Source organism: Miniopterus schreibersii (assembly GCF_964146895.1).
Source record: "Miniopterus schreibersii genome assembly, chromosome: X".
In the NCBI taxonomy this organism is placed as follows: domain Eukaryota; kingdom Metazoa; phylum Chordata; class Mammalia; order Chiroptera; family Miniopteridae; genus Miniopterus; species Miniopterus schreibersii.
Genome location: NC_138104.1, coordinates 33294752 through 33311741, shown reverse-complemented (window position 1 = coordinate 33311741; position 16990 = coordinate 33294752). Strand labels below are relative to the sequence as shown.

At 39.9% G+C, this 16990-nt stretch overlaps 1 pseudogene across 1 annotated transcript in view; it reads right to left on the bottom strand.

Annotated features, from left to right (window-relative positions):
- Positions 1 to 15362, bottom strand: part of LOC308550923 (ubiquitin-ribosomal protein eS31 fusion protein pseudogene) — a 1162334-nt pseudogene extending 1146972 nt beyond the window's left edge. Inside the window, exons 1-2 of the transcript in view lie at positions 15324 to 15362; positions 10247 to 10396 (exon numbers count right to left, since the gene is read on the bottom strand). The product of the transcript in view is annotated as a ubiquitin-ribosomal protein eS31 fusion protein pseudogene (transcript). The remainder of the gene's footprint in view (positions 1 to 10246; positions 10397 to 15323) is intronic.
- Positions 15363 to 16990: the final 1628 nt, after the last annotated feature.

Sequence of the window (16990 nt, the reverse complement as noted above, 5' to 3'; positions counted from 1 at the left end):
AATGACCCCCTTGCCCTCTGGCTTTGGGTTAACTTTGATTAATGGGGAGGCTTGGTAGGAGGCTAGCAGGTGTGGGGACGATAAGGGTGGCATATTTGCTATTTGGGCTTTTTCCTTGCAGACTCCATGGGGTGCCTGTGGCTTTGACTAAAGGTCGAAGCTCCTATCAGGTTGATGTCTCCACACAATTCCTGCTCTCTCCAAATTTCAAATTTCCTTTTTCTTTCCTTCCCCTTGCCCTTTCAGACCTAGGAAGGTAAGCGACTATCTTACAACCATCCCATGTTGCTAAGCCCACAGTCTTGCTCTATGCCGTATGGTTTTGCTATGGCATGCATACTACTTTGTAAATAAACCCTTCATTAAAATCCACTCAAATTGTGTGTGTTTATCAATGGTTTCCACCACCACTCTGACTGACACACTATCCGCGATAGTGTCTGGAGCTCTGTCATTAGAGATTTATTCCTTTGGCTTTCACTGTACCATCAGAACACTATTAGGAACTTCAAATCCATTATCAATCACTTAATATCTGTATAAAATATAAGTGTTTTCTGATTTAACATCTTGCCATGCCTGGCATAACTCAAGGAAGGGCTATAAAGTAATTTATCAATAGACTGTGGACAGGAGATATATGTTACTAACTTTTATATTCTATATTAAAGACAGTATATTATAGTGGTCAAAAGTTATACCATCTAAATTTTAATCACAGTTCTGTTGCTTAATAATCGTGTAACTTTGAATAATTTTCTTACCATCCTGATTCTTAGTTTCATCATCTGGAAAATAAGAGTAATCTAATGATGATTAAATAACTTAGTCATTCAAAGTACCCAACATAGCACATAGTAACTTCAATAAATCTTGCTATTATTAACACCTAGCATATTTATTAATCTAGGAATCTATTAATTCAATAAATCTTGAGTTCCAATTACCTGTCAGGCACAACCACAAACAGTTCTACTTATATGTAACTTAAGGTCTAGATCTAGAGGCAAAACTAGAGGGACATACACATGTAATCACAAATCACAGTCTTAAATAAATGCAAACCTGGAGAAACACAGTGTAGGAGAAGTGCTTGGCATCATATGATGAAATCAGAGGCATTCTCTGAAGGAAGCGTAGGCACGAATTAGACAGAGAGGAAAGAGAGATCCAAACACAGGGAAAAGCAAGTGCAAACACATGGGGCGGGAGCTGAGGGGAAGGGTAGTGACTATGAATAAACTGGAAAACCTCGGCTGGTTACAGAGGAGAGCAAAATCCAAGTAGAAATGTAGTCACGGGTTAGATAGTGCAAGGCCTTGCGCACAGTGTTGAAAAATCTGCCTTTGTCTTAATAGACATTGGAAGCCACTGAAGGTTTTAAATGGGGGGGGGGAGGGGGAGGCAAGCTCACTGTGTTTTTTTCAAAGTCATTTTAACTAACTGCATTGTGGGGGTGCAAGATGAATGCAGACAGACCGATGAGGAGGGTATTGCAGTAACTCAGGGAAGAGATGATGGTTGCTTGGGCTAAGGTGGTGACAGTGAAGACTGAATATAGTGGGTGAATCTAAAAGGTAAAATTAGCAGGACTTGAGGACAGATTGAATATATAAAGTGAGCATTTCAAGGCTGGCACCAAGTTTCCTGATTTGTGGAACTAGGTAGACAGTTGTGCCATTCATCGAGTCAGGGCACACTGAAAAAGAACCGAGTTGGCAGTAGAGGGATCATATATTCTCTTCTGGGTATGTTCTCTGTGAATTAATTCCGAAACATTCAAGAGTATGTGTCATATTTTTAAAAGTCGAATGGCTTTAGACATGTACCATTGACCCATATTTTATATGGGGATAAATAAGATGATCTTTATGGGTTTCTTCCAACTCTTAGGTTCTGAATTCCCATCCTGATTGCATCACTAATCAACTATATGGTCTTTGGCAAGACATTCACCTTTCTTGAAACTTAGCTTTCTCAACTGCAAAATGAAGAGGTTGAATAATGTGATCTACAAAAATAAGGTACCTGAATTCTCTAAAGTGCTTTGATTTTATAAAAGTTAATAAGCAAGCCAAGGACAGGAGCCAATTTTCATAGTTTTATATTCTAATCATAATTCTACCTCCTCCTATTCTCTAAATGAATGGCACAGACTTAACTGCTGCTTTAAATTAGGAACAGAGTAACAACTGGAATATGTCAACTAGATATATTAAAGTCAATTATTTGACTAATAAAAGTCAAGTACAGTCCTGCCAGAATGGCTCAGTGGTGGAGCATCCACCTATGAACCAGGAGGTCACTGTTCGATTCCCTGGTTTCAGGCTCAATCCCCGGTAGGGGGCGTGCAGGAGGCAGCTGATCAAAGACTCTCTCTTATCATTGATGTTTCTTTCTCTCTTTCTTCCTCTCTCTGAAATAAAAAAAAAAACACGCACATATTTTTTTTAAAAAAGAAATAGAAATCAACAAAAAAACAAGGATAAGCATTTAACAAAAATAAAAATCAAGTACATGGGTATCATGGATCAAACTTTTGAAGACTAAAGTTGTCTGCCTTTTTGTTATCTTTCTTCAGCAATAACCAATCCATTCAACTAGCTAATGATTCCAAATTTCCCTTTTACTTCTTTTATCTCAAATCGCTCACATCTATTATTATTGGTGTTAATGTATCTATGGCTTTATTTGATTACCCTCAAATGACGTGAGGAAACTAATAGTAAAAGACATTTCAGAGCAATATAGTTGCTAAAATGAAAGTAAATATATATATATTAAATATGGAGGAAAAGGTAGCAAAAAATTTCAAACAATCCCCTAAGTGAATATTACTACTCAGTGAGCATGAGGCTTAAGTGAACTGCTTGGCAAACAAAACAGAGAGAAACATGAGTATTTATATAATATTCATAGCCTGAAATATGTCTGCACTCTGGGAGCAAATTTTCTCCTAGCACTACATTTTAAAAGGAATTACAGTGAGTCCTCACTTAACAGCATTGATAAGTTCTGCAACTTTAAGAAAAATGATGTATAAAAAAAACATTTTTACCACAGGCTAATTGATATAAATAAGAGTTACGTTCCTACGGCATCTCATCAAAGTTAAAATGAAATGACATTATTGGAGGACTTGATGAAATTACAATAGATTCTTAGACTGGGAACACTGAAAAATAACAGTATTTTTTCTGTCCTTTTTTAAAAAATAAGAGTGCTCAAGCTCTAGAAAACAGTGGGGATGTGGGAGGTGACAGAAAGAAAGAGAATGACCATTATTGGTGCCTACAGGTGACCCTCATTAGGTATTTTATATTTGTTATATTTTATCTTCACCAGTTTCCTAAGAATTGGTAATTAAATATAAGAACACAAGGATCTGTGCAGAATAAACGTGCATAGCTTGTGTTACAGGCATCTGCGATCTTTGGTGTGTTAAGCATCAAGTTTAAGAATGTTGATTCATATTGATTTCTACTGATTGCTGAGCTTAGTGCTAATGTCATGCCCCCTTCAGGTCTTGGGCTGTGCTGTCTCAGTGCCACCCGAATGGCACAGGAACAAGGGAGAGACTTGCCTGCTAGTCCTAAGGTCCAACTTCCCTAATTGTACCCAACATCCAACCTCCTAAGGGAGCTGCCACCATTTCCTCCATGAATTTCATGGGTACCTATTGGCCACTCATTCTGTTCAAGTTTCCAGGAATGTCTCTTCTCCTCCTCTCATTGACTTTATATCGATTTCCCCTCACACCTGTGCCTGGGGGGACACAGAGATTATTTCTTTGATGTGTTCAGGCTTTTAAAAATGACCGAAGCTCTTTCTGCTCCACAACCTGCAAAACTTCTGGTCTCCTGATGGAAATGAGGTGAGGGAAAGATGGATAACATAATTATCTCAAGAAATACCCTGTAGGCTGCCTCCAGCAACACCTGCTGATTCCAGAGCCAGGGTCACTGTTGCCAGGGCCACTGCGGCTGCCCGAGAAGTGGGCCTGAGAAGGAAGCGGTCACTGTGCTCAGAGCTCCTCCCACGGGAATGACCACGGATAAAAGTGAGCTGGGCCTGGCTGGGCGTGGCTCAGTGGGTGATGATGGACTTAGGATCCAAGAGATAGGGGTTCGATTCCCTGTCAGGGCACATGCCGGGGTTGCGGGCTCGATCCCCAGCAGGGGGCGTGCAGGAGGCAGCCGATCAATGACTCTCATCATTGATGTTTTTCTATCTCTCTCTCTCTCTCCTTTCCTCTCTCTGAAATCAATAAAGATATATTAAAAATTAAAAATAAACTTTAAAAGTGAGCTGGTACAGGCCGTGGCCCTGCACCTCAGTTGGTAGGAGCAGCATCCCCATTTGCCAAGGTTTCAGGTTCACTAAGGCTGCAGGTTCGATCCCCAGTCAGGGCACATACAAGAAGCAACCAGTGAATGCATACACAAGTGGAACAACAAACTGATGTTTCTCTCTCTCTCTTTTCCTTGATCAATTAACCAAAAATAAAAAATAAAAATTGAGCTCCTGCAGAAAGGTGGTTGCTATGATGACATGGCTGCAGCCATGAAGACAGTCACAGAACAGGGGCAGGAGCTCTGCAGCGAAGAGAGAATTCGGCTCTCTGTCGCCTGTCATGTCCAGCACCGACCAGAGAACAGAGAGGAAGGAGCAGTGGCAGCAGACAGGCAGGGAACGCCTGAGAAAACAGGCAGAGCTGCAGGCCAGCGCAGGGATGCTCTGGAGCTGTTGGGCAGATATCTTACCCCCGGTGCTGCACACCTGGAAAACTTCAAGCAAGGTGCTCTGCTTGAAAAGGAAAGGAGGTTATTTTAGATGTCTTTCTGAGGTGGCAGCTGGAATCAAAAAGCAAAGCTCTGTGTGTGTGGAAGTCTAGGCAGCCTTACCAGGAGGCATTTGAAACAGTAAGAAAGAAATGCAGCCCGGCCGGCGTGGCTCAGCGGTTGAGCATGGACCTAGGATCCAGGCTATAGGGGTTCGATTCCCGGGTTGCGGGCTCGATCTCCAATGACTCTCTCATCATGGGTGTTTCTATGTCTCTCTCCCTCTCTTTTCCTCTCTCTGAAATCAGTAAAGATATATATTTTAAAAACTTTAAAAAGAAAAAGAAATGCAGCCCACACACCCAGCTCCACGTGGCCCTGCGCTGAGTTTCTGTCTTTTGCTCTGAGATGCTGACCTCGCCCGGAAAGGCTTGCGGCCTTGCAAGAGCAGCGCTTGCTCAAGCCATTGCTGAACTGGGGACACCGACCGAAGAGTGGGACAGGGACAGCACCCCGATCGTGCAGGTGCCTAAGGACAGTCTCACCCTGGATGTGGGAGGAGCAAGGCAATGAGGGAGACGCTGTGGAGGGAGAGACCTAATGTGTGTCGTGCTTTGTCGTCCGTTCAGGGCCACTCTGTACCCTCCACGTAGGTCCATTGGTGTGAGAAAAAGAAAACGAAAAAAATATCCCATAACACTAATACATTAAAAAGTTAAAATAAAATCCAGGTATAGCTGGAAAAAAAAAAAAAAAGTGTGTATTATACACAACTGTGTTCATATACACGGTTTTAGGAATAAAACAGAAATGGCTTGAATCACAGTTCTGTGATTTTGGGTCAGCTCTTTTCCCTTTCTGTGCCTCTCTTTGCTTTTCCAAAATGGAGATATACAACGTTTACCTAACAGGACAATTTTCAGGGTTAAATGAGATCATAATGTGCTGAGCACAAAGCACAACTATACTACTGTCTAATCTTTAGAACACTCCCAAATAACTTTCCCAACAAGAGTACACGAGAAGTAAACCATATACAAAAATGAACTAAAAGTAGGTTGAAGAGCCCTGGCCCGTGTGGCTCAGTGGTTGGAGTGTCATCTGAAGGGTCACACGTTTGATTCCCAATCAAGGGCATGTACCTCTGTTGCAGGTTCGATCCCGGCCCCAGTGGGTTGAACTGGGGGAGGCAACCAATGGATGTGTCTCTCTTACATTGATGTTTCTCTCTCTCTCTCTCCCTTTCTCTCTCCCTCCCCCTCCATCACTCCCTTCCACTCTCTCTAAAAAACAATGGATAAAATATCCTCAGGTGAGGATTAACAGAAAGAAAAATAAATAAAAATAAATAAATAAATAAATAAATAAATAAATAAATAAATGTAAAATAGGTCAAAGATATAAATGTAAGAGCTAAAACCATAAAACTTTTAGAAAAAACTTAGGGAAAAGGTTTCATAACATTGGATTTGGTGATTATTTCTTGGATATTACATCAAAAACACAGGTTACAAAAAAAATAGATAAACTGCACTTTATCAAAATTAAATAGTTTGGCACAGCAAAGGATACTATCAACAGAATGAAAAGGCAAAATCACAGAAAATATTTGCAAATCATATATCTGTTAATGGCTTAATATTCCTACTATATAAGAAATTCTTCATACTCAACAACAAAATATCAAATAACCTGATTTAAAAATGGACAAAAGACTTGAATAGACATTTCTCCAAAGAAGATATACAAATGGCCAATAAGCACATCAAAAAATGTTCAGCGTTATTAATCATTAGGGAAATGCAAATCAAAATTGCAGTGAGATGTTACTCTACACTCATTGTGATAGCTGTTACCAAAACCAAAACCAAAACCAAAATAAAAAACAGAAAATAGCAACTATTGGTGAGGGTTAGAGCTCTTGTGCATTGCTGATGGAAATGCAAAATGGTGTAGCTTCTGTCAAAAACAGCATAGTGGTTCCTCAGAAAATTAAATATAGCCGGGTCAGCATGGCTCAGAGGTTGAGCATCAACCTAGGATCCAGGAGATGGAGGTTCGATTCCCGGTCAGGGCACAGGCCCGGGTTGCGGGCTCGATCCCCAGCAGGGGGCGTGCAGGAGGCAGCCGGTCACTGACTCTCTCATCATTGATGTTTTTCTCTCTCCCTCTCCCTTCCTCTCTCTGAAAACAATAAAGATATATTTTTTAAAAATAGACTGCCTAGTAACACTCGAGAATCACAGGCAGAACTACCTCCTTTCCTACTAAGAACAGCAACTTCAACCTAAATGACAACGTGCACAACATAACCCCAATACATGTTACAAACTCAGGGATGTATTTCTGTAGGTCAGCAATTTCCAACCGGTGTGCTGCAAGAGTCACACTGGTGCCTCGCAAGAATTTTTACAACATGCAATACCTGACTATTTAGTCAGGGGCACTGGCCTCTTTTCCCTTGGATTGTCAAAAAAGAAAATGACGACAGCCAACACAGCAATAGCCATTCGGTGTGAATGAAGCAAAGTTATAACTACTTTTTTTTTTTTTGTCAGATCGGCAAACAAATGTATGTTTGGGTGTTCCGCAGAATTTTAGTATTTAGACTCTGTGTGCCATGAGATGAAAAAGGCAAAAATGGGTGCTGGAGGTTAAGCATAGGTTTGGGATCAGTTAGGAAATTCCCATTCCATTTACTGATTTCTCTATTCCCAGTCTTAGCCTTTCATTCTGAGGATGGCACATTTTTGCCTGGCCAAGCAGTATTTTGGCCTTTGACTGCTCTTTCGGAGTAACGTCCTGGATCATCCAGAAAACCTGGAAACTACCTCATTCTGAACCTTATTTTTCACACAGGTACATTTAAGATTAGCTCTGGGTGACATTGTTATGTAGAAGAGGTTGCCCTCTAATCTCTTTTTCAAATCTTTCTCCCCCACCCCCTCCACAAAGCTAATTTAAAACGCTTGACCCAACTTTTGGGACTTCCTTTCTTCCCCCCTCAATAAAGATTTATCTTCTGCTCCATTTATCTTCTAAACAAGCAAAACTTATTCAAGAGAAATGAATGTTTGATAGTGGCTTTAAACAGTTCCCGTATTTGATATGGTTTGCATTTTGACCTGAGCTTTCAGAGCTTCCTCCCAACATGATGTGAAAATTTTAAGCCACCACAGCAATGTGAATAAGCACAATCATGAGGGGTAAGTGGAAGACAAATCCTTCTTTGTGCAACTCAAATTATAAAACAGCTGCTGTCCATCACATCTAGTGTGAGTCTGACCTTATATAAAACACAGCTCATTTGTTTGTTTTCTCATAAACACTGTGGAAAAACAGGGCTAAAAACTTGACCTATGTGTGATCTCTTGATGTATTTACTCAATACACTCTGATGTAGTTAATTCTGAATACTTATTAAGGGTTGCTTGACAGCAACCCACCACACACACATCCATCCCACACACATCATTTCTTTCTTAATAAAAAGCACAGCAAAGGGGTAAATAGGATTTTTTTTTTTTTTTTAATCAAGGGTGATGGTATTTCTAGGCCACATCATAGGACCGACACTCATTTCTCAATTTGAACAGGAGACCTACCAGGCTGAAAAAGGGATTGGCCTTGACCTGCAGGCATTGCATGGAGTACAAGAACAGGTACTGAAGGCATTAGCATCAGGTTGTGCTCATATATATATATTTTTAATTTACTTTCAGCTGTGCAGTTCTCTCTAATGCTTCTCCCATGGCCGTGCTGTTTTTAACTTTCGCATGTTTTATTGAAAAAATGTACACAGCAGCAATTGAACTCCAGAGAAGGAAACACCCCAACTTAGTAGCATTTAACAAAACAAGAGATTTCGTGCTGCTTTAGGGATAGCAGAAGCATAAGTTGCATTTTAGTAAAACGGTTCAACTCCTCAGAAGAGGCATTTCTAGGCATGGAAGGAACATCAGCAAATGAGCAGGAGAGAAGCATTCCTATACTGTCGCAAAGAGAAGCGTTGCTAATTTTTTTCCCCCATGCTTTTATTTCTTCTTTTCCATTTAAATAATTTTCTATTTTTCACTTACAGTAGATGTACAATATTCTATCAGTTTCGACTGTATAACCCAGTGATTACACATTTATATAACTTATGAAGTGATCACCCCGATAAATCTAGCACCCATCTGACACCAAACAAAACAGAATCAGACTCAGATACAGAGAACAGGCTGATGGTTGCCAGAGGGCAGGGGGGTTGGGGGCTGGGTGAAATAGGTGAAGGGATTAAGAAGTACAAATTGACAGTTCCAGAATAGTCACTGGGACGTGAAGTACAGCATAGGGAATAGTCAATAATATTGTAATATCTATGTATGGTGCCAGGTGGGTACTGCAAATATCAGGGGGATCACTTTGTAGATTATGTAAATGTCTAACCACTATGCTGTACACCTGAAGCTAATATAAAATAATATTAAATGGCAATGGTAATTGAAAAGTAAAAAAATAAAATAAATTTTGGTTGGTTATGCTAAAAACACACACAATAAGATATCACATCATACCAGTCAGAACGGCTATTATCAAAGAGTGGATAAATAACATATTGGCAAGGGTACGGGGAAAAAGGGAACCCTTGTGCATTGTTGGTGGGACACTCTTGGTGCACAATATGTGCAAATCGGTGCAGACACTATGGAAAGCAGTATGAAGATTCCTCAAAAACTTAAAAATAGAACTTCCATATGACACAGCAATTCCACTTCTGGGGATTTATCAGAAGAAAATGAAAACACTAATTCAGCCCGGCCAGTGTAGCTCAGTGGTTGAGCGTTGACCCAGGAACCTGGAGGTCCGATTCCCGGTCAGGGCACAGGCTCGGGTTGCGGGCTCGATCCCCAGCAGGGGGCTCACGGGAGGCAGCCGATCAATGACTCTCTCCTCATTGATGTTTCTCTCTCTCTCTCCCTCTCCCTCCCTCTCTCTGAAATCAATAAAGACATCTTTAAAAAAACCACTAATTCAAAAAGATATATACACCCTTATGGAGAAAGACAAACACCGTATGGTTTCACTTACATGTGGAATCTAAAAAAACAAAACAAATTAATAAACAAAGTAAAATAGAAACAGGCCCATAGATATAGAGAACACGCTGATAGTCGCCAAGAGAGAGGGTAGTGAGGGAATGGGACGAAAAAGAAAAAAAAGAAGGTAGAACTGAAGCTTGTCCCAAAAGGACAGGTGTAGTTCCAACCTGAAGGATATGGGCCATCATGACAAAGGGAAAAGAGATGGCATGTGTAATAAGCAAAGGCACCAAGATTCAAACGGGTTATTCTTATATTTTTCCACCAAGTGCAGGATGGACTCTCCCTGAATACTGTCGTCTGAGAGTGTCACCATCCCAGCTCTTTGCCTGCAAAAATTAGACGCTGCTGGTCAGCCAGGATGTCCCCCTAGTCTTGGACTTCAGCTTTAACATTCTCAGTGGTGTCGCTGGGCTCGACCTCAAGGGTGATGGTCTTTCCAGCGAGGGTCTCACAAAGATCTGCGTCTCTGCTGCTGGGGAGGCTGCTCTGATGCCTCGTTGAAGAGAAGGGGGCCCAGTCTGAGAATTCCTGAGAGGAGAGAAGACGTAACTTCTCTCATTACTTCCTATCATGTTTGCTTCGCTTTACACCCCAACCTTGACCTGTATGAGGTTCAGCTTATAATGAGTGGACTTTTGCCATAATCTACATGCTTCTTGCTTCCCCCTGTACTTCCAGGGCCTGAGGGCATAGAAAGAATGTACTGTGATTTCATACCGAAAATATAGACAAGACGATTTCCAAAGTAGCTAAAGCAAATCCAAGCAGTCTATTCAGAAGTAATTGTCTGAAAAACAAATATTACCTAATGAGGGGGAAAGCAAGATATCCAACATACACAATGAAGCTATATGATGACTCTTGTTCATGCTAAAAACTTCATTTCAAAGGTTGTAAATGTATAAACTTACAGGAGATATGACTTTAATAAGATACACACGATGCCTCAACTAGCAAATCTTATATTGGATTGAGTACAGAGTTCCTTTACGAGAATGTTGCTAACTTAAAACAATGTTCAAAAAAAATACTCAAATAAGATTTCAGGATATACCATATTTCATAGTTGTTTTTTCACATTTCGGTATCTCCGAAATCAAAATGCCCTTTAAAATTGATGTTATGACAGAGTTTAATAGGTAGAATCTATTTTTTGCTTTCAGGGTCTAAAAATACAATGCATCTTACAATTGATGGCATCTTATATTTGGAAAAATATGGTATTACCTTGCTATTGCTACTGAACCAATTTTCTACCCTAAGACTGACTTCAACCACTAATGACATAAAAACAACCCCAAGCCCAGCCAGTATGGCTCAGTGGCTGAGCATCGACCTATGAACCAGGAGGTCATAGTTGGATTCCCCGTCAGGGCACATGCCTGGGCTGCGGGCTCGATCCCCAGCAGGGGGCGTGCAGGAGGCAGCCGATCAATGACTCTCTCATCATTGATGTTTCTCTTTCTCTCTCTCTCCCTCTCCCTTCCTCTTTCTGAAATCAATTTAAAAAACACTTTTTTTTTTAAACAACCCCAAGCTAATCCCCTTTTCCTCATCTCAAGCCATTTTTAGACCAGCTTGGGAGCCACTCTGCTCTCTCTCTCAAAAGCTTCTTATTTAATAAACTTTTTCATACCTTCCTGGCCTGTGTATGCAGTTTCATAAGTTGACATCCAAACCAAATTTTGAACTTGGGGAAACCCACCGCACTTTCTGCAGAGTAGCCTCGACGGTATCAATCACAGTCAGTGTGAATGGATTTCCTTTGAGTTGTGCAGTGTATGGTTAGTGCTCCTATACACAGTGGCCTTGGCAAGTTCCATCAGTTTGCAATAAGAGAAATATGACCATTTGTGTTTATTTCCAGGAAGAAGTCATCTATTTTCAACGTTCCTTTTCCCTCCCTAGCAGCTCTTTACAGATGAGGAACAAAGATCACAGGAAAATTGAGTGATTCACGCAGGGTCCCATGTTATTTAGTAGAAGAACTCAGGTTTTCAAGTTCCCAGCCTGATGCTATTTTCTTTCTTTTTTTCTTCTTTTTTAATCCTTACCCAAGGATATGTTTTCCTGATTTTATAGAGAGGGGAAAGGAGAGGGAGAGAGGGAGAGAAACATTGATGAGAGAGAGAAACATCAATCGGTTGCCTCCCATACGCACCCCGTCTAGGGATTGAACCTGCAACCTGACCAGGAATCAAACCTGCCACCTTTGGGTGCACAGGATGTCACTTCGACTAACTGAGCCACACTGGCCAGGGCCCAACCTGATGCTGTTGTCGCCACACCACTTTGCTTTTATGACCTGACTACCAACTCCAAAGAGACCTAGTTTTGAGATCTTCTAGGGGTTGACCTTCTCTTCATATATAAAAAGTTGTTCTGGAAATACACAAATTTCATAGCCTTCTAGACAGTCATGCCTACTGACCCTAACTCTGCCCTGGAATTTCAGACACTCTCCTGTGTGTCCATTCCAGCTTCCTAAAAGGATCTCTTGGTAATTATGAATCTCTGCATATAGTGTCTCAAACTAAACTTTATCAGGTATTTGTACATATTATCTCTTTGCTCAAAGCATAAGCTTCATAAAGTCACCAACAGTGCTGGGGACATAGTAATGTTTATTTATTCGTTAATATGTCTGTACTGTCAAGTAATCACCATACCATATTATTAGAGAAACAGAATGTGAACAATTTGACTTTGATTAATATACTCAGAGTTTTTCTACAATCCCACAAAAAATAAATAAGATATAAAGAAGATGCTGGTGCTGTGAAGTATGCTTTAGGTCCCTTAATTGATTTGAATTCCATATGATATTACAAATTGTTTTTTTTAAATGTTTTTTAAATTGATTTTAGAGAGAGAAATATCAATGTGAGAGAGAAACATGGATGGGCTGCCTCTTGCACACCCTCTACTGGGGATCGAGCCTGCATCCTGGGCATGCGCCCTGACCGGGAATCAAACTGGTGACTTCCGTGCATGGGGTGGGGCTCAACCAACTGAGCCACATAGGCCAGCAAAACTGCTTTGTGCTTTAATCAGTGCAAATGGTCTAGTTTTTATTCTTTTTTAAAAAATATATGTTTATTGATTTTAGAGAGAGGAAGGGAGAGGGAGAGAGAGAAACATCAATGATGAGAGAGTCATTGATTGGCTGCCTCCTGCATGTCCCCTGACTGGGGATCGAACCCACAACCCAGGCATGTGCCCTGACCAGTAATCAAACCGCCATCTCCTGGATCCTAGGTCGATGCTCAACCACTGAGCCATGCCCGGCTGCGCTAGTTTTTATTCTTATGGATATTTTCCACGGTGGATTGTTGGCCACTGAACAGCACATTGTGTTTAGTTTACCTAAAGCATGAATAGCTTTACAGGAGATGAAACAGGGGAAAAACAAAGGAAAAGATTTTTAAAAGTGTCTATAGTCCCCCAAACAATTGCCTAAAAATCTCCCTTCAGAGAGAACTATGTAACTAACATATTTAAAAATTTTATAAGTTCATATAGCCTAATATCACTCCCCCTGTTATACTTTGTTTATAAAAAATTGTAGTTAAGCTCTGTCTTCCGATATCCACAGAGTTAAGGAAACCAGATTTTAGTGTTCTGGAACATAGGAGGAGGGGCTAGAGGAAGATAATTTGTAGGAACAGGATGCTTGCTGTTGTCATCTTCATGATGTAGTGGAGGAAGCAGGGCTGGCATTTCCCATCTTGTAGATGCGCAGCGCCCTCCTGCAGGCATTAGGCCGCAGCTCTGCACTTCAAAATGCTCTTGGATCATCCCCAGGACCAGACCATTCCCTAGCCATACAACCCACCCATTTTAGCATGAAAACATCTTCGTGAATACTCACTAGTATAGATTTTGCAACAATTAGAATGCAGACTTCTAGGGATCCACATACCAGCTGTTAGTTCAAAAGGCTTGTTTATCACCTATCCAATCTGTTCTAGCATAAAATACAAAATTACATGTAATTTACCACAGTGCACTATAGTAACAACTGCAGGGACAGACAGAACACACCAACAGAGTAATAATAAATTTCACTTAAAAAAAACCAAAAACCTTCCCCCCCCCCAAAATGTCTAAAGAGCATTAAGAAATTTACCAGGTAAAAAGCAAGTCATCTCACTTTCCATTTTCACTAAGGTAACTATGATTACCAGTAATTGGCATGAAATTTCTTTCCAAATGAGACCTTTTTTGTTGGTGAAAGGAAGATTAATAGTGCACAGTCAGGAAACTCCCACTATATAGTCCCAAATAATTGGCTGCTGGTATTTATTTTTGTTGTTATGTGTCAGTTACATAAAATTAATCAACCTATTATCTAGATCTCTATTTGATATTTCCAGTAAAATGTTATCTAAAAGAGCATAATTTATGGCTTTAAATGTCCTAGTTTTTAAAAATAACTTCTGTCTCTAAGAGTAAGTGTATAAGCTGTGATCTTATACGTAAAACCCGATTGCAATTATGTTTATCATAATTGTGATAAATAGGTCTCTAGTTTCCTATCATTGTGATCTTCTGAAAACATCAATTCACTTAATTACAATATACAAATAACACGAGAATGGAAAGACAGCTACAATAACCTACATAATTTTTTTCAAATACCAGCACAAAATTGAAACTGCACTTAACAGCAATGCGTTATCACACAAAGTTCTGCACACACTCCCTGTATTAACAGATTTGATGATAATAGTACATGGTAATGCATGCTCATAATTTGTAATTAAATTCAAAGTACAACATAATCTTATTCCAAGCTACTAATTTTCTAAAGGTTGAAGTGTATTTGTTTCATTTATTACTTTGGCTTTTAACTTTTAAAATATGCCCATGAAGTATCATTTTTCATGTAGCCTCCATTCCAACTAATCCCAGGCATTTCTCTAAATGCTAAATATGAATCCACTTAAAATTCTTGAAATTAAGCAGCTGAACACAAGAAATTCGATTCCCCAATTTTCCTGGGTCGTTTTACTGACAGCCAGGGCTACATCAGAACCACCGATACCCTTCCCTCCATTTATCAATCCTTTGCAGTGTTATTAAAAAACAAACAAACAAAACCCCACAAAACTTCTCCCTCTTTCCCCAATTCCTCATGCAGAATCACACCAATTTTTTGTTTGTTTGTTTGAAAGCTCTAATACACACACAACGATTTTACTATTGCCAAATAGCAGTACCAGCAGATAGAGGCTCATCAAGACCATAATGCTTAAAAACAAACTCTCAGGAGGCAGACAACCTAGGTGAAAATCTCAGTTTTACAATTCAATAGCTTTTTGAACTTGGACAAGTTACTGAAGGTCTCTGTGCTTTTGTTTCCTCATCTGTAATCTTGTCATGATTACAGGACCTATCTCAGGGTACTACTGGGAAAATTTAATTAAGACATGCGAAACATTTAGAACGGTACCTCAAGAGCAAGTGCTATGTAATCATTTGCCTTTGTCATTTTTCAAAGTGTTCAACTTTGTCAATCTCCCGGAGATTTTCCTGAAAGGCTTCTGAAGAGCAATGTCATTTAAATGTGAAATTATTTCAGCCATGAAATCTGTAGATGATTCTTGTTTTTGTCGCTCCTAGGATCAACAGAAATGCTGCACAGGGTCTAAAGTTCCAATCTTCCAATGTCACGTTATACCATAATCAAACCAAGATGGTCCCATCCCAATCCTCACATCTTTTTTTTTTTTTCCCCCTTTCTATTTTGTCTTATGCACAAGACCTCTACATAGAATGTTCTTCCCTCACTTAGTCAGCTGACTCCTGTGTATCTTTCAGATGTCATGTCAGTGTCACTGCCTGGGCCAAATCCACCATTAAAAGTTCACAGAGCTCTGTGCAACATTCTAGACTTGATCTGCGTTGGAACTTTGCCTTAATTTGTATCTCTCTTTTATTATTGTTTGTCTCCACCACTACATTTTTAACTTTTAAAAGACGGCATTTAAAAGACAGCATCATACAAACTCCATATATTTTCCAGAATCAATTGTACAAATAATGGTTTCTTTCCTTTTGCCTGTAAAAAAGAATGTATATGCTTAGGTTTCTGAGTATGTAAATGCCATAGGGTGCCCAGCCGGCCGTGGCTCAGCGGTTGAGCATTGACCTAGGATCCAGGCGATCGGGGTTCAATTCCTGGTCAGGGCACATGCCCGGTTTTCGGGCTCGATCCCCAGCAGGGGGTGTGCAGGAGGCAGCCGATCAATGACTCTCTCATCATTGATGTTTCTCTCTCTCTGTCTCTCCTTTCCTCTCTCTAAAATAAAATAAAATAAAATAAAATAAAATAAAATAAAATAAAATAAAATAAAATAATAAATGCCATGAGGGTATGGATCATGCATGTTGTTGCTTGACACTGTATCTCTAGCATTTGCACTGGTGCCTGTGCAAAGTAGCTGCTCAAGTATTTGTCAAATAAATGAATGGGGGGAAGGAATGGCAGGCACTGTGGCACACTGTCTTTCATGCTAAACAGAAGCACAACAAATGAATCTAAAGATTCTGATGGCCAGAAACACTTTTTATGAAAAAGAAACTTACTCATCACTCTCCACTGGTAATTTATCTGTAAGCAAACATTTATTTTATAGGCAAGAATAACTTTGATAATAAAGCTAAAGCAATCCTTGAAACAACATGATGAGACACAGCAGTCATGTGTTAGGAGATCGCATGGGGCTCTTACAGAAAACCAGATGATCGTAAGAAACTTTGCCCGTAGGGTTAAAATAAAACTCTGAAGAACCTTCTGGAAAATTATATCTAAACCGCTGAGTTATTGAGGGTAAATATATTGAGATAGAAATGGGGACTTTTCCCTCCCTTTTCTCCTAAAAGTAGTGTGAATGAAATAAAACGAAACAAAACCTGCGTATTTGTAAGGATAAGAAATACATTATTCCTCTTGTTATTTTGGAATTCACTTATACGGACAAATCCTTCCCCTTTGCTTCCCATGACATCTACCACACTTATTACACTGGTGATATGTTTTGCTCATGTTTGCTTTGAACATAGAAACTGTTGAGGAAAATTCTTATACAAGTGATGACTGTAAGGAAGGCCTGTACT